The 16,297-nt window shown below is 48.5% G+C and overlaps 10 non-coding genes and 2 pseudogenes across 10 annotated transcripts; 2 read left to right on the plus strand and 10 right to left on the minus strand.

Annotated features, from left to right (window-relative positions):
* Positions 1-4,322: 4,322 nt before the first annotated feature.
* Positions 4,323-4,486, minus strand: LOC135044409 (U1 spliceosomal RNA). Its single transcript, XR_010237013.1, has one exon. It is a non-coding gene; the product is annotated as a U1 spliceosomal RNA (small nuclear RNA).
* A 671-nt stretch (positions 4,487-5,157) lies between these two features.
* LOC135044458 (U1 spliceosomal RNA) lies at positions 5,158-5,321 on the minus strand. The gene has a single exon (XR_010237050.1). It is a non-coding gene; the product is annotated as a U1 spliceosomal RNA (small nuclear RNA).
* A 152-nt stretch (positions 5,322-5,473) lies between these two features.
* LOC135044862 (U1 spliceosomal RNA) lies at positions 5,474-5,637 on the minus strand. Its single transcript, XR_010237398.1, has one exon. It is a non-coding gene; the product is annotated as a U1 spliceosomal RNA (small nuclear RNA).
* Positions 5,638-6,307: 670 nt separating this feature from the next.
* On the minus strand, positions 6,308-6,470 carry LOC135044555 (U1 spliceosomal RNA). The gene has a single exon (XR_010237124.1). It is a non-coding gene; the product is annotated as a U1 spliceosomal RNA (small nuclear RNA).
* Positions 6,471-6,622: 152 nt separating this feature from the next.
* LOC135044849 (U1 spliceosomal RNA) lies at positions 6,623-6,786 on the minus strand. The gene has a single exon (XR_010237386.1). It is a non-coding gene; the product is annotated as a U1 spliceosomal RNA (small nuclear RNA).
* A 702-nt stretch (positions 6,787-7,488) lies between these two features.
* On the minus strand, positions 7,489-7,623 carry LOC135044538 (U1 spliceosomal RNA; annotated as a pseudogene).
* Positions 7,624-7,775: 152 nt separating this feature from the next.
* LOC135044990 (U1 spliceosomal RNA) lies at positions 7,776-7,939 on the minus strand. The gene has a single exon (XR_010237526.1). It is a non-coding gene; the product is annotated as a U1 spliceosomal RNA (small nuclear RNA).
* A 3,191-nt stretch (positions 7,940-11,130) lies between these two features.
* LOC135045116 (U1 spliceosomal RNA) lies at positions 11,131-11,294 on the plus strand. The gene has a single exon (XR_010237649.1). It is a non-coding gene; the product is annotated as a U1 spliceosomal RNA (small nuclear RNA).
* A 152-nt stretch (positions 11,295-11,446) lies between these two features.
* Positions 11,447-11,609, plus strand: LOC135044518 (U1 spliceosomal RNA). Its single transcript, XR_010237100.1, has one exon. It is a non-coding gene; the product is annotated as a U1 spliceosomal RNA (small nuclear RNA).
* A 3,303-nt stretch (positions 11,610-14,912) lies between these two features.
* On the minus strand, positions 14,913-15,076 carry LOC135044888 (U1 spliceosomal RNA). The gene has a single exon (XR_010237424.1). It is a non-coding gene; the product is annotated as a U1 spliceosomal RNA (small nuclear RNA).
* A 692-nt stretch (positions 15,077-15,768) lies between these two features.
* On the minus strand, positions 15,769-15,910 carry LOC135044482 (U1 spliceosomal RNA; annotated as a pseudogene).
* A 152-nt stretch (positions 15,911-16,062) lies between these two features.
* Positions 16,063-16,226, minus strand: LOC135044474 (U1 spliceosomal RNA). Its single transcript, XR_010237063.1, has one exon. It is a non-coding gene; the product is annotated as a U1 spliceosomal RNA (small nuclear RNA).
* Positions 16,227-16,297: the final 71 nt, after the last annotated feature.

Raw genomic sequence — 16,297 nt, forward strand, 5'->3', positions numbered from 1 at the left:
ATCTTGGATGACATCACCGTATGCAAATCCGTCTTCTGCAGACCTTCCCCCAGGAATGCTTGTACTAGTTGTTGCATATGGTTTGATATTTGATGGTGCTTCAATATTAGGCAGCCTTCCACCCTCCCATGTTCATCTGAACAGATGTGGTCTCCCTGCAGTTGTTGTCCCAAGACGAGAGTTCCCTTGTGCGTCCTCAGTTGAATCTCCTTAACTTGACGGGGGAGGGGCTGCCCGAGCAGCCACCCTCCCCAGCCCTATCCCAACTCATACTTATTTTGCATATGAGATCTCTTGATCATGAAGATTGTTCTCACAGGGTGAGGTTCATCCATTATATTTTAAAATAGGAAGGTACAAATTACATATTTGAATTGCATCTATGTGCTGGATTCAAATGTCCCCCCCCCCCCCTTCCTTTCTCAATTGTGCCCGTCAGCAGCTATTCTAAGGTTGCTGCCAATGGGTGTGACACATTAATTTCTTCTGTGGGGTACACTGGACTCCACAAGGATTCACATTGGGGTGTAGAGTAGGATCTTGATCTGAGGCACCAACCGGCTCAAAGCTTTTGACTGTTCCCAAGATGCTCAGCGCATCCTCCTCTATAACCCCGCTTCCATGAACAGGGAGCTCAGTTTGTAGTTGGTGCCTTCAGTAGCAGGCCACTTAACAGGGGCCTGCCTCAGGCAGCCTATTCTTAGCTATTAATTTTGACAAGAAAAGAAGAACTTGTTTTATGAGAATCTACAAGGGCTGCAGCAGGCTAGGTCTAATAGACATCTTTACTGCAGCTTCATCACTCCCAGCGGCGCTGTATACTCCCGTGCCCTGTGTCAAAGTCAGAAAAATGTCTCAATGCACGTTGCCATATTTGCACCGCACACTGGTCCGCGCTGCGCGTGCGTACGCTCTCCCGTGGAGGCGCATACCCGCAATAGCGTACACTCGCAGGCGCGGTATGCGCATTTACGGTAGAGTTTACGTAGTCGTAGCGTGCGACTCATTCGTTACATATTTTCACAATTAATGTAGTTTATAGATCATGGTCCCTTTGATAGATTCTGAAAGTTTGGTTAAAATACAATGTCCCAGAGCTGAGGAATCCCTCTTTATATCGTACGAAGGGTCTAACAGGAATCATACAGCAGTGTTTGGTACCCATCGGAAGAGTATTTAATTAGCAATATTCCGGTGTTGGTTTGGAGCGTATTAATCGCTCGTGCGAATAGTTATGGACATAAGAAGTTTATGTCCATTTCTATTATTTACTCATACTCAGGTATGCGGCGGGAAACCCAGTTTCCCACCCACCTGAGCTGTTGGAAATCGTCACAGCCCACCTGTATGAATCACCCTATGACCTTTTGTTATGATGCAGGGCCGAATTCCTTCGGCCAATGGACAATGGGATTGTAGGACCATGAGATTGCATTGTGTGTGGGGTATAAATAGGCAGGCCGACCACATCCAGCTCTCACTCTCTCATCAACGGTTATCTGCTGATAGCCGGGAGCTGGATATCGAGGCGCAGGCGATCATACCCTTTGTGCGTAAGTTTCTCTCCGTAATCATTGTCTTTCTGTGAGCCAATTTCTCTCTCTCTCTCTATCTCTCTCTCTCTTCTTTTCTCTTATATCTCTCATAGTATTATAGTATTGTACTGTATTGCATTTAGGTCAGTGTAGTATTGTCTTTTTGTATTTATTGTTTAGTTCTGTGGTTAGGAAGTCCTTGTTATATTGTAGTGTATCATTTGTACTGTTATCCCCTTTTACAAGTATATTAGATATAATACAGTTAATAGGCTTTGGAACCTAAACCAGTATCTGTGTATTTTCTATAGTGTTAAGTGTTCACTTGAGCGTCGGTGACGCTCAAGCAGCTTTGTAGTTAGTCAGGTTACACAAGGTTGCATTTACACCCTGTACTCACATTAAGGTATTCAGTGTATTTCATTGGTATAAGGTTTTAACATAAAGGTATAGTGTTGTGAGCGTCTGCATCGCTGGTGACCTCCTCGTGGTCTCGAGCGTAAGCTACGCCATAGCGAATCATTCCCCTAGACATAGCCAATAACGTGTCCTGTGATCACTGGGCCGCGAGCGAACGTGACGCTTGAGCGTCTCGCCTACGGCTGAGCGATCGCTACGTCAATAGCGTACCATTACGGTACTTCTTAAGTAAACAGCGTACAGTGTTCTTAGCTTCATAAAGGGTTGTTTATACGACAAGGAATTTAGCATTGTCACCTGGTTGCTGGGTCACTGCAGCGGAGGCTCCAGTTTCCTCCTAAGGTCAGTCACACACACACCGCCCTTCCGGATCACGAGGCCGCTGATGAAGGGGAGCGTGGCCGTAGGGGGTGGACCGTGTGCGCACTGGCGTGGACACTGATTACTGGGCAGCCGCTCCACTAGCCACCAGGTACAGTTAAGGAGCACAGGTCTGGGAGTTTTACTCCTATATTAACCCAATTTTGTACTGCCCGCAGCGCATTGTGATAGGTAATAGGGCCTGATTCAGGTTGGAATGCAATCACAATAAGCGATCCAACTGCAAAAATTGCTAACAGCATACGCATGTGCCTGCATTTTCTGCGGCACCCCGCAGAGAATGCGATCGCCTCTGCCTGTCAATCGGGGCGGGGGGGGGAGAGGGGGGTCAGCAACACTCCATTTCCAAGTCAGGGATGGAGCGGTGCGGGGGCAAGGCTTCAAAATGGGGTCTGCAACGGAGGAGACACAGGGGGCGTGGTCACAGCGGCTGTATGACATCACATTCAGCCGCTGTGATCACAAAAATGGTGGCGGCTTCCTGCGCGCACATACAGTTTGCACCAGCAGGAGGCTACACCATTTTTTATGATCACGCTGAACTGCAGTGCGACTGCAATTACAGCATGGTCAAGAATGGAGGCGTCATGCTGGGTGGCCATGCCCTGTCACTGTGCAGGAGCCAGCACCGCACACACACTAGTCCCCGGGTGCAGCCCCCAACCCCCGGGACACCCGGAGCAACAAAATGTAGATTCAGGCCACCAGGCCACGCCCCTACCTATGAAACCATGCCTCCTTTTTACCATTGCGCTGCTTATCTGCGCGCACTGCATTACAATCTCCTTCGCCACCTCTCTGGGTGTCACCAGTGATAGTGACACCTCTGCCATGCTTGTAGCAGCTGGTCCTAAGATCTACGCCTCAAGCCCTGAGTGTTTGCCCTTGTGACTTGTTGATCATCATAGCGAAGCAGATGCTTACAGAAAACTGCAGGGGCTTAGATTGAAAATAAAAAAATTGATGGGTATAAGGTAGAGAGGAGCGGGTTCGGTTCTCCGAGAACCGAATTCCCGACGAACTCCATGTGGTTTACACTGGTCCGAGGCAGGCTCGGTTGTTCCCGCCTGACTCGGAAAACCTGAACAAGGGAAAATGTCATCATCCCGCTGTCGGATTCTCTCGAGATTCGGATTCCATATAAAGAGCTGCGCGTTGCCGCCATTTTTACTCGTGCATTGAAGAGAGAGCGGAGAGGACGTGGCTATGTTCTCTCAGTGGAAATCTCAATATCAGTGCTCAGTATCAGTGGTTACTTATTGCTGCTCAGTAATACTAGTAGTGTGTCTCTCCTGCTCAGTGTCAGTTCTCAGTAGTATCCTCATCAGTGCTCAGTATCACTGCTCATTGTCTTGTGCTGCATTGTGGTGCTCAGCATACTACAGTACATTACTAATAGTCCAGTGCTGCATCTTGCTGCTCAGTGTCAGTTCTAGTATCCTCATCAGTGCTCACTATCACTGCTCATTACATTGTGGTGTTCTGTATACTACAGTAACATAGTAATATAGTAACATATAGTAACATAGTTTTTGAGGTTGAATAGAGGCAAATTGCCCATCGTGTTCAACCTGTTTTAAGTTGTGATGATTCTACATACTTGCTGAATAATGTTTTATGACTAGTTAGCTACTATAACTCATGTTACCCCCGGATTAACCATGTTGATATTTTAAGTATTATAACCTTGGATAGCTTTTTCATTCAGAAATGTATCCATTCCTTTTTTAAATCCAATTACAGAGTCCGCCATTACCACCTTCCCTGGCAGGGAATTCCACATCCTGATTGCCCTAACAGTGAACATCATAATATCTCACCTGGCAGGTAAGTAGGAGTTGGGCTAGAGCTGTGGAGGATTGCTGCTCGGGCACCCCCTGTCAAGTGAAGGAGATCCAACTGAGGCAGCACAAGGGAACTCTCGAAAGAAGAACAAGGCTAGAGGAAGATCTGAGACAAAGAAATCTGACTTTTACCAGAGCTGACCAGAGGAAAGCACAAACGCAGTCCCCCACTACCACAAATAATGCAGTCGAGTTTCCCACATTTGGGGAAATCACAGGGGTCAGCATACCCAGAGTGCAATGAATGAACCTCACCCTGGGAGAACAATCTTCATGACCATGGTATCTCCTATGCAAAATAAGTATGATTTGGGATAGGGCTGGGGAGGGCCGCTGCTCAGGCACATCTCTGTCAAGTAAAGGAGATTCAACTGAGGCAACACAAGGGAACTCTCATCTGGGGACAACAACTGCAGGGAGAACACATATTTTCAGATGAACATGGGAGGGCAGAAGGCTGCCTAACACTGAAGCACCCCCAAACAACAAACCAAATGCAACTACTAGTGCAAGCATTCCTGGGGGAAGGCCTGCAGCAGATGGATTTGCATATGGTGATGTCATCCAAGCAGTGGGTCAAAGTTGGCTTCAACCCGCGTCTGCATATGAAAATAAAAAAGGGGTGTGCAGGGCATGGCGGCCTTTTGCGGCGCTTGGATGACCCCTAGTTTGCATTAAACACCTCCACCTTCCTTCGGTGTGGGGCTCATGTTGGCTATGCCCCAGCCCCTGAAGCATTCAAGCTGATTTCTTGCAGCAGCTGGGCACTGTAACAGCTCCAGAGCTGCTCTGTAAAGCAAGTAAAAGGGTGTGGGCCCTGCAGCACTACCTGTAGTTTGCATTGTGCGTTGGAAGGCACAAAGTAAGCAGACGGGAGAAGTCAGGATAGTGCACAAGGGCATAGAAGGGAGCGGCTCAAGAAAAGAGAAGTGGAAACAGACAGCAAACTAGGCTGGAGAGAGACCTGAGACAAAGAGATCTGAATTATACGAGTAGCCGACCAGAGGAAACACAAATTATGTAGTCAAGTGTCCCACATTTGGGGAAATCGTAGGAGCAGCACACCCAGAGTGCAATGGGTGAGCCTTGCCCTGGGAGAAGCACCTTCCTGATCATAGTATCTCACCTGGCAGGTAAGTAGGAGTTGGGCTAGAGCTGGGGAGGGTCGCTGCTCGGGCACCCCCCTGTCAAGTGAAGGAAATCCAACTGAGGCAGCACAAGGAAACTCTCAAAAAAAGAACAAGGCTAGAGGAAGATCTGAGACAAAGAAATCTGACTTTTACCAGAGCTGACCAGAGGAAAGCACAAACACAGTCCCCCACTACCACAAATAATGCAGTCGAGTTTCCCACATTTGGGGAAATCACAGGGGTCAGCATACCCAGAATGCAATGAATGAACCTCACCCTGGAAGAACAATCTTCATGACCATGGTATCTCCTATGCAAAATAAGTATGATTTGGGATAGGGCTGGGGATGGCCGCTGCTCAGGCACATCTCTGTCAAGTAAAGGAGATTCAACTGAGGCAGCACAAGAGAACTCTCATCTGGGGACAACAACTGCAGGGAGAACACATATTTTCAGATGAACATGGGAGAGCAGAAGGCTGCCTAATACTGAAGCACCCCAAACAACAAACCAAATGCAACAACTAGTACAAGCATTCCTGGGGGAAGGTCTGCAGAAGACGTATTTGCATACGGTGATGTCATCCAAGCAGTGGGCCAAAGTTGGCTGGAACCCTCATCTGCATATGAAAAGAGAAAAGGGGTATGCAGGGCATGGCGGCCTTTTGCGGCGCTTGGATGACCCTTAGTTCGCATTAAACACCTCCACCCTCCGTCGGTGTGGGGCTCATGTTGGCTATGCCCCAGCCCCTGAAGCATTCAAGCTGATTTCTTGCAGCAGCTGGGCACTGTAACAGCTCCAGAGCTGCTCTGAAAGGCAAGTAAAAGGGTGTGGGCCCTGCAGCACTACCTGTAGTTTGCATTGTGCGTTGGAAGGCACAAAGTAAGCAGACAGGAGAAGTCAGGAGAGTGCACAAGGGCATAGAAGGCAGCGGCTCAAGAAAAGAGAAGTGGAAACAGACAGCAAACTAGGCTGGAGAGAGACCTGAGACAAAGAGATCTGAATTATACGAGAGCCGACCAGGGGAAACGCAAATTATGCAGTCAAGTTTCCCACATTTGGGGAAATCGCAGGAGCAGCACACCCAGAGTGCAATGGGTGAGCCTTGCCCTGGGAGAAGCACCTTCATGATCATAGTATCTCACCTGGCAGTTATGTAGGAGTTGGGCTAGAGCTGGGGAGGGTCGCTGCTCGGGTACCCCCCTGTCAAGTGAAGGAGATCAAACTGAGGCAGCACAATGGAACTCTCGAAAGAAGAACAAGGCTAGAGGAAGATCTGAGACAAAGAAATCTGACTTTTACCAGAGCTGACCAGAGGAAAACACAAACACAGTCCCCCACTACCACAAATAATGCAGTTGAGTTTCCCACATTTGGGGAAATCACAGGGGTCAGCATACCCAGAATGCAATGAATGAACCTCACCCTGGGAGAACAATCTTTATGACCATGGTATCTCCTATGCAAAATAAGTATGATTTGGGATAGGGCTGGGGAGGGCCGCTGCTCAGGCACATCTCTGTCAAGTAAAGGAGATTCAACTGAGGCAGCACAAGGGAACTCTCATCTGGGGACAACAACTGCCGGGAGAACACATATTTTCAGATGAACATGGGAGGGCAGAAGGCTGCCTAATACTGAAGCACCCCCAAACAACAAACCAAATGCAACAACTAGTACAAGCATTCCTGGGGGAAGGTCTGCAGAAGACGGATTTGCATACAGTGATGTCATCCAAGCAGTGGGCCAAAGTTGGCTGGAACCCTCATCTGCATATGAAAAGAGAAAAGGGGTATGCAGGGCATGGCGGCCTTTTGCGGCGCTTGGTTGACCCTTAGTTCGCATTAAACACCCCCACCCTACTTCGGTGTGGGGCTCATGTTGGCCATGCCCCAGCCCCTGAAGCATTCAAGCTGATTTCTTGCAGCAGCTTGGCACTGTAACAGCTCCAGAGCTGCTCTGTAAGGCAAGTAAAAGGGTGTGGGCCCTGCAGCACTACCTGTAGTTTGCATTGTGCATCGGAAGGCACAAAGTAAGCAGACAGGAGGAGAAGTCAGGATAGTGCACAAGGGTATAGAAGGGAGGGGCTCAAGAAAAAAGAAGTGGAAACAGACAGCAAACTAGGCTGGAGAGAGACCTGAGACAAAGAGATCTGAATTATATGAGAGCCGACTAGGGGAAACACAAATTATGCAATCAAGTTTCCCATATTTGGGGAAATCGCAGGGGCAGCACACCCAGAGTGCAATGGGTGAGCCTTGCCCTGGGAGAAGCAACTTCATGATCATAGTATCTCACCTGGCAGGTAAGTAGGAGTTGGGCTAGAGCTGGGGAGGGTCGCTGCTCGGGCACCCCCCTGTCAAGTGAAGGAGATCCAACTGAGGCAGCACAAGGGAACTCTTGAAAGAAGAACAAGGCTAGAGGAAGATCTGAGACAAAGAAATCTGACTTTTACCAGAGCTGACCAGAGGAAAGCACAAACACAGTCCCCCACTACCACAAATAATGCAGTTGAGTTTCCCACATTTGGGGAAATCACAGAGGTCAGCATACCCAGAACGCAATGAATGAACCTAACCCTGGGAGAACAATCTTCATGACCATGGTATCTCCTATGCAAAATAAGTATGATTTGGGATAGGGCTGGGGAGGGCCGCTGCTCAGGCACATCTCTGTCAAGTAAAGGAGATTCAACTGAGGCAGCACAAGGGAACTCTCATCTGGGGACAACAACTGCAGGGAGAACACATATTTTCAGATGAACATGGGAGGGCAGAAGGCTGCCTAATACTGAAGCACCCCAAAACAACAAACCAAATGCAACAACTAGTGCAAGCATTCCTGGGGGAAGGCCTGCCGCAGATGGATTTGCATATGGTGATGTCATCCAAGCAGTGGGTCAAAGTTGGCTTCAACCCTCGTCTGCATATGAAAAGAGAAAAGGGGCATGCAGGGCATGGCGGCCTTTTGCGGCGCTTGGCTGACCCCTAGTTTGCATTAAACACCTCCACCCTCCGTCGGTGTGGGGCTCATGTTGGCTATGCCCCAGCCCCTGAAGCATTCAAGCTGATTTCTTGCTGCAGCTGGGCACTGTAACAGCTCCAGAGCTGCTCTGTAAGGCAAGTAAAAGGGTGTGGGCCCTGCAGCACTACCTGTAGTTTGCATTGTGCGTTGGAAGGCACAAAGTAAGCAGACAGGAGAAGTCTGGAGAGTGCACAAGGGCATAGAAGGCAGCGGCTCAAGAAAAGAGAAGTGGAAACAGACAGCAAACTAGGCTGGAGAGAGACCTGAGACAAAGAGATCTGAATTATACGAGAGCCGACCAGGGGAAACACAAATTATGCAGTCAAGTTTCCCACAGGAGTATATAGGATACGACCCAGTGGTACCTGACGACATAGATACTAACAGCTATTTAATAACATTACGCTAGAAAGTGATTATTAGCAACATATATATCTATATAAACAACCCCGCCAGGGTTGTGCCTTCAAAAATAATCACACACGGACACGCTTTTTAAACCTTTTTTTCACATCTCTTTATTCTTCTTATGCACATGTATGTTAGTTCTGTGATTTTAACCTTTATGTTTCACTGCAGTTTGGGATAATAATATTAATATTTATCCAATTTTAATACATACTTAATAAAGGTTATATTTTATGATTCATTCATTCTGTCCAGTGCGTCAACAGTGCAGATTTCTTCTTGTTTTTTCTCCCAAATTCTATAACAATGACAGTAAATGTTGTTTCTTTTCAAACAGAACTTTCTTGACCATGCTTCTTGCTTGAAAGATCTGGGAGCACATGGAAAACAGTACAAACCATGCAGTATCACAAGAGCCTTTATTTGATATTTCATGAAGATAGAGCAGAATTGAGGACACGTCAACTATTTCTGCCGAAGGTGGTTCATCTTTCCACATGGTGCCTTTGGCCACTGACACCTTCGTTGAGTCAAAGTCTCTGGCTGTGGTCAGAACTTTGAAAATTTATGTCACCAGAACGGTTCAGATTAGGAAAACAGAGGCTCTGTTTGTCCTGTATGCTCCCAACAGGATTGGGTGTCCTGCTTCCATGTAGACAATTATGCGCTGGATCTGTGGTAAGATTCAGCATGCTCATTCCACGGCAGGATTGCCGTTACTGAATTAGGTGAAGACCCATTCTACTAGAAAGGTGGGTTCATCCTGGGCAGCTGGTCGGGGAGTCTCGGCATTGCAACTTTGCCGAGCAGCTATTTAGTAAACACTTTTGCTAAGTTTTACAAGTTTTAGAGTAAAGGAGATTCAACTGAGGCAGCACAAGGGAACTCTCATCTGGGGACAACAACTGCAGTGAGAACACATATTTTCAGATGAACATGGGAGGGCAGAAGGCTGCCTAATACTGAAGCACCCCCAAACAACAAACCAAATGCAACAACTAGTACAAGCATTCCTGGGGGAAGGTCTGCAGAAGACGGATATGCATATAGTGATGTCATCCAAGCAGTGGGCCAAAGTTGGCTGGAACCCTCATCTGCATATGAAAAGAGAAAAGGGGTATGCAGGGCATGGCGGCCTTTTGCGGCGCTTGGATGACCCTTAGTTCGCATTAAACACCCCCACCCTCCTTCGGTGTGGGGCTCATGTTGGCCATGCCCCAGCCCCTGAAGCATTCAAGCTGATTTCTTGCAGCAGCTTGGCACTGTAACAGCTCCAGAGCTGCTCTGTAAGGCAAGTAAAAGGGTGTGGGCCCTGCAGCACTACCTGTAGTTTGCATTGTGCATTGGAAGGCACAAAGTAAGCAGACAGGAGGAGAAGTCAGGATAGTCCACAAGGGTATAGAAGGGAGGGGCTCAAGAAAAAAGAAGTGGAAACAGACAGCAAACTAGGCTGGAGAGAGACCTGAGACAAAGAGATCTGAATTATATGAGAGCCGACCAGGGGAAACACAAATTATGCAGTCAAGTTTCCCACATTTGGGGAAATCGCAGGGGCAGCACACCCAGGTGAGATACTATAATCAGGAAGGTGCTTCTCCCAGGGCAAGGCTCACCCATTGCACACTGGGTGTGCTGCTCCTACGATTTCCCCAAATGTGGGACACTTGACTGCATAATTTGAGTTTCCTCTGGTCGGCTCTCGTATAATTCAGATCTCTTTGTCTCAGGTCTCTCTCCAGCCTAGTTTGCTCTCTGTTTCCACTTCTTTTTTCTTGAGCCCCTCCCTTCTATACCCTTGTGCACTATCCTGACTTCTCCTCCCGTCTGCTTACTTTGTGCCTTCCAATGCACAATGCAAACTACAGGTAGTGCTGCAGGGCCCACACCCTTTTACTTGCCTTACAGAGCAGCTCTGGAGCTGTTACAGTGCCCAGCTGCTGCAAGAAATCAGCTTGAATGCTTCATGGGATGGGGCATGGCCAACATGAGCCCCACACCAAAGGAGGGTGGGGGTGTTTAATGCGATCTAGGGGTCATCCAAGCACCGCAAAAGGCCGCCATGCCCTGCACGCCCCTTTTCTCTTTTCATATGCAGATGAGGGTTGAAGCCAACTTTGACCCACTGCTTGGATAACATCACCATATGCAAATCCATCTGCTGCAGGCCTTCCCCCAGGAATGCTTGCACTAGTTGTTGCATTTGGTTTGTTGTTTGGGGGTGCTTCAGTATTAGGCAGCCTTCTGCCCTCCCATGTTCATCTGAAAATATGTGTTCTCCCTGCAGTTGTTGTCCCCATATGAGAGTTCCCTTGTGCTGCCTCAGTTGAATCTCCTTTACTTGACAGAGATGTGCCTGAGCAGCGGCCCTCCCCAGCCCTATCCCAAATCATACTTATTTTGCATAGGAGACACCATGGTCATGAAAATTGTTCACCCAGGGTGAGGTTCATTCATTGCATTCTGGGTATGCTGACCCCTGTGATTTACCCAAATGTGGGAAACTCGCCTGCATTATTTGTGGTAGTTGGGGACTGTGTTTGTGTTTTCCGCTGGTCAGCTCTGGTAAAAGTCAGATTTCTTTGTCTCAGATCTTCCTCTAGCCTTGTTCTTCTTTCGAGAGTTCCATTGTGCTGCCTCAGTTGGATCTCCTTCACTTGACAGGGGGGTGCCCGAGCAGCGACCCTCCCCAGCTCTAGTCCAACTCCTACTTACCTGCCAGGTGAGATACTATGATCTTGAAGGTGCTTCTCCCAGGGCAAGGCTCAACCATTGCACTCTGGGTGTGCTGCCCCTGCGATTTCCCCAAATATGGGAAACTTGACTGCATAATTTGTGTTTCCCCTGGTCGGCTCTCGTATAATTCAGATCTCTTTGTCTCAGGTCTCTCTCCAGCCTAGTTTGCTGTCTGTTTCCACTTCTCTTTTCTTGAGCCGCTCCCTTCTATGCCCTTGCGCACTATCCTGACTTCTCCCGTCTGCTTACTTTGTGCCTTCCAACGCACAATGCGAACTACAGGTAGTGCTGCAGGGCCCACACCCTTTTATTTGCCTTACAGAGCAGCTCTGGAGCTGTTACAGTGCCCAGCTGCTGCAAGAAATCAGCTTGAATGCTTCAGGGGCTGGGGCATAGCCAACATGAGCCCCACACCGAAGGAAGGTGGAGGTGTTTAATGCGAACTAGGGGTCATCCAAGCGCCGCAAAAGGCCGCCATGCCCTGCATAACCCTTTTCTCTTTTCATATGCAGATGAGGGTTCCAGCCAACTTTGGCCCACTGCTTGGATGACATCACCGTATGCAAATTCGTCTCCTGCAGACCTTCCCCCAGGAATGCTTGTACTAGTTATTGCATATGGTTTGATATTTGATGGTGCTTCAGTATTAGGCAGCCTTCCGCCCTCCCATGTTCATCTGAAAAAATGTGGTCTCCCTGCAGTTGTTGTCCCCAGACGAGAGTTCCCTTGTGCTTCCTCAGTTGAATCTCCTTAACTTGACGGGGGAGGGGCTTGCCTGAGCAGCCACCCTCCCCAGCCCTATCCCAACTCTTACTTATTTTGCATATGAGATCTCTATATCATGAAGATTGTTATCACAGGGTGAAGTTCATCCATTATATTTTAAAATAGGAAGGTTCAAATTACATATTTGAATTGCATCTATGTGCTGGATTCAAATGTCCCCCCCCCTTCCTTTCTCAATTGTGCCCATCAGCAGCTATTCTAAGGTTGCTGCCAATGGGTGTGACACATTAATTTCTTCTGTGGGGTACACTGGACTCCACAAGGATTCACATTGGGGTGTAGAGTAGGATCTTGATCTGAGGCACCAACCGGCTCAAAGCTTTTGACTGTTCCCAAGATGCTCAGTGCATTCTCCTCTATAACCCCGCTTCCATGAACAGGGAGCTCAGTTTGTAGTTGGTGCCTTCAGTAGCAGGCCACTTAACAGGGGCCTGCCTCAGGCAGCCTATTCTTAGCTATTAATTTTGACAAGAAAATAAGAACTTTTTTTATGAGAATCTACAAGGGCTGCAGCAGGCTAGGTCTAATAGACATCTTTACTGCAGCTTCATCACTCCCAGCGGCGCTGTATACTCCCGTGCCCTGGTTGCTGGGTCACTGCAGCGGAGGCTCCGGTTTCTTCCTAAGGTCAGTCACACACGCACCGCCCTTCCGGATCACGAGGCCGCTGATGAAGGGGAGCGTGGCCGTAGGGGGTGGACCGTGTGCGCACTGGCGTGGACACTGATTACTGGGCAGCCGCTCCACGAGCCACCAGGTACAGTTAAGGAGCACAGGTCTGGGGTTTTTTCTCCCATATTAAACCAATTTTGTACTGCCCGCAGCGCATTGTGATAGGTAATAGGGCCTGATTCAGGTTGGATTGCAATCACAGTAAGCGATCCAACTGCAAAAATTGCTAAGAGCATACGCATGTGCCTGCATTTTCTGCGGCACCCCGCAGAGAATGCGATCGCCTCTGCCTGTCAATCGGGGCAGGGGGGGAGAGGGGGGTCAGCAACACTCCATTTCCAAGTCAGGGATGGAGCGGTGCGGGGGCAAGGCTTCAAAATGGGGTCTGCAACGGAGGAGACACAGGGGGCGTGGTCACAGCGGCTGTATGACATCACATTCAGCCGCTGTGATCACAAAAATGGTGGCGGCTTCCTGCGCGCACATACAGTCTGCACCAGCAGGAGGCTACACCATTTTTTATGATCACGCTGAACTGCAGTGCGACTGCAATTACAGATTGGTCAAGAAGGGAGGCGTCATGCTGGGTGGCCATGTCCTGTCACTGTGCAGGAGCCAGCACCGCTCACACACTAGTCCCAGGGTGCAGCCCCCAACCCCCGGGACACCCGGAGCAACAAAATGTAGATTCAGGCCACCAGGCCACGCCCCTACCTATGAAACCATGCCTCCTTTTTACCATTGCGCTGCTTATCTGCGCGCACTGCATTACAATCTCCTTCGCCACCTCTCTGGGTGTCACCAGTGATAGTGACACCTCTGCCATGCTTGTAGCAGCTGGTCCTAAGATCTACGCCTCAAGCCCTGAGTGTTTGCCCTTGTGACTTGTTGATCATCATAGCGAAGCAGATGCTTACAGAAAACTGCAGGGGCTTAGATTGAAAATAAAAAAATATATGGGTATAAGGTAGAGAGGAGCGGGTTCGGTTCTCCGAGAACCGAATTCCCCACGAACTCCACGTGGTTTACACTGGTCCGAGGCAGGCTCGGTTGTTCCCGCCTGACTCGGAAAACCTGAACAAGGGAAAATGTCATCATCCCGCTGTCGGATTCTCGCGAGATTCGGATTTCATATAAAGAGCTGCGCGTTGCCGCCATTTTTACTCGTGCATTGAAGAGGGAGCGGAGAGGACGTGGCTATGTTCTCTCAGTGGAAATCTCAATGTCAGTGCTCAGTATCAGTGGTTACTTATTGCTGCTCAGTAATACTAGTAGTGTGTCTCTCCTGCTCAGTGTCAGTTCTCAGTAGTATCCTCATCAGTGCTCAGTATCACTGCTCATTGTCTTGTGCTGCATTGTGGTGCTCAGCATACTACAGTACATTACTAATAGTCCAGTGCTGCATCTTGCTGCTCAGTGTCAGTTCTAGTATCCTCATCAGTGCTCACTATCACTGCTCATTACATTGTGGTGTTCTGTATACTACAGTAACATAGTAATATAGTAACATATAGTAATATAGTTTTTGAGGTTGAAAAGAGGCAAATTGCCCATCGTGTTCAACCTGTTTTAAGTTGTGATGATTCTACATACTTGCTGAATAATGTTTTATGACTAGTTAACTACTACAACTCATGTTACCCCCGGATTAACCATGTTGATATTTTAAGTATTATAACCTTGGATAGCTTTTTCATTCAGAAATGTATCCATTCCTTTTTTAAATCCAATTACAGAGTCCGCCATTACCACCTTCCCTGGCAGGGAATTCCACATCCTGATTGCTCTAACAGTGAAGATCATAGTATCTCACCTGGCAGGTAAGTAGGAGTTGGGCTAGAGCTGTGGAGGATTGCTGCTTGGGCACCCCCTGTCAAGTGAAGGAGATCCAACTGAGGCAGCACAAGGGAACTCTCGAAAGAAGAACAAGGCTAGAGGAAGATCTGAGACAAAGAAATCTGACTTTTACCAGAGCTGACCAGAGGAAAGCACAAACACAGTCCCCCACTACCACAAATAATGCAGTCGAGTTTCCCACATTTGGGGAAATCACAGGGGTCAGCATACCCAGAATGCAATGAATGAACCTCACCCTGGGAGAACAATCTTCATGACCAAGGTATCTCCTATGCAAAATAAGTATGATTTGGGATAGGGCTGGGGAGGGCCGCTGCTCAGGCACATCTCTGTCAAGTAAAGGAGATTCAACTGAGGCAGCACAAGGGAACTCTCATCTGGGGACAACAACTGCAGGGAGAACACATATTTTCAGATGAACATGGGAGGGCAGAAGGCTGCCTAAAACTGAAGCACCCCCAAACAACGAACCAAATGCAACTACTAGTGCAAGCATTCCTGGGGGAAGGCCTGCAGCAGATGGATTTGCATATGGTGATGTCATCCAAGCAGTGGGTCAAAGTTGGCTTCAACCCTCGTCTGCATATGAAAAGAAAAAAGGGGTGTGCAGGGCATGGCGGCCTTTTGCGGCGCTTGGATGACCCCTAGTTCGCATTAAACACCTCCACCCTCCTTCGGTGTGGGGCTCATGTTGGCTATGCCCCAGCCCCTGAAGCATTCAAGCTGATTTCTTGCAGCAGCTGGGCACTGTAACAGCTCCAGAGCTGCTCTGTAAAGCAAGTAAAAGGGTGTGGGCCCTGCAGCACTACCTGTAGTTTGCATTGTGCGTTGGAAGGCACAAAGTAAGCAGATGGGAGAAGTCAGGATAGTGCACAAGGGTATAGAAGGGAGGGGCTCAAGAAAAAAGAAGTGGAAACAGACAGCAAACTAGGCTGGAGAGAGACCTGAGACAAAGAGATCTGAATTATATGAGAGCCGACCAGGGGAAACACAAATTATGCAGTCAAGTTTCCCACATTTGGGGAAATCGCAGGGGCAGCACAGCCAGAGTGCAATGGGTGAGCCTTGCCCTGGGAGAAGCATCTTCATGATCATAGTATCTCACCTGGCAGGTAAGTAGGAGTTGGGCTAGAGCTGGGGAGGGTCGCTGCTCGGGCACCCCCCTGTCAAGTGAAGGAGATCCAACTGAGGCAGCACAAGGGAACTCTCGAAAGAAGAACAAGGCTAGAGGAAGATCTGAGACAAAGAAATCTGACTTTTACCAGAGCTGACCAGAGGAAAGCACAAACACAGTCCCCCACTACCACAAATAATGCAGTTGAGTTTCCCACATTTGGGGAAATCACAGGGGTCAGCATACCCAGAATGCAATGAATGAACCTAACCCTGGGAGAACAATCTTCATGACCATGGTATCTCCTATGCAAAATAAGTATGATTTGGGATAGGGCTGGGGAGGGCCGCTGCTCAGGCACATCTCTGTCAAGTAAAGGAGATTCAACTGAGG

This window comes from Pseudophryne corroboree, unplaced genomic scaffold (genome assembly GCF_028390025.1).
Source record: "Pseudophryne corroboree isolate aPseCor3 unplaced genomic scaffold, aPseCor3.hap2 scaffold_90, whole genome shotgun sequence".
Lineage (NCBI taxonomy): Eukaryota > Metazoa > Chordata > Amphibia > Anura > Myobatrachidae > Pseudophryne > Pseudophryne corroboree.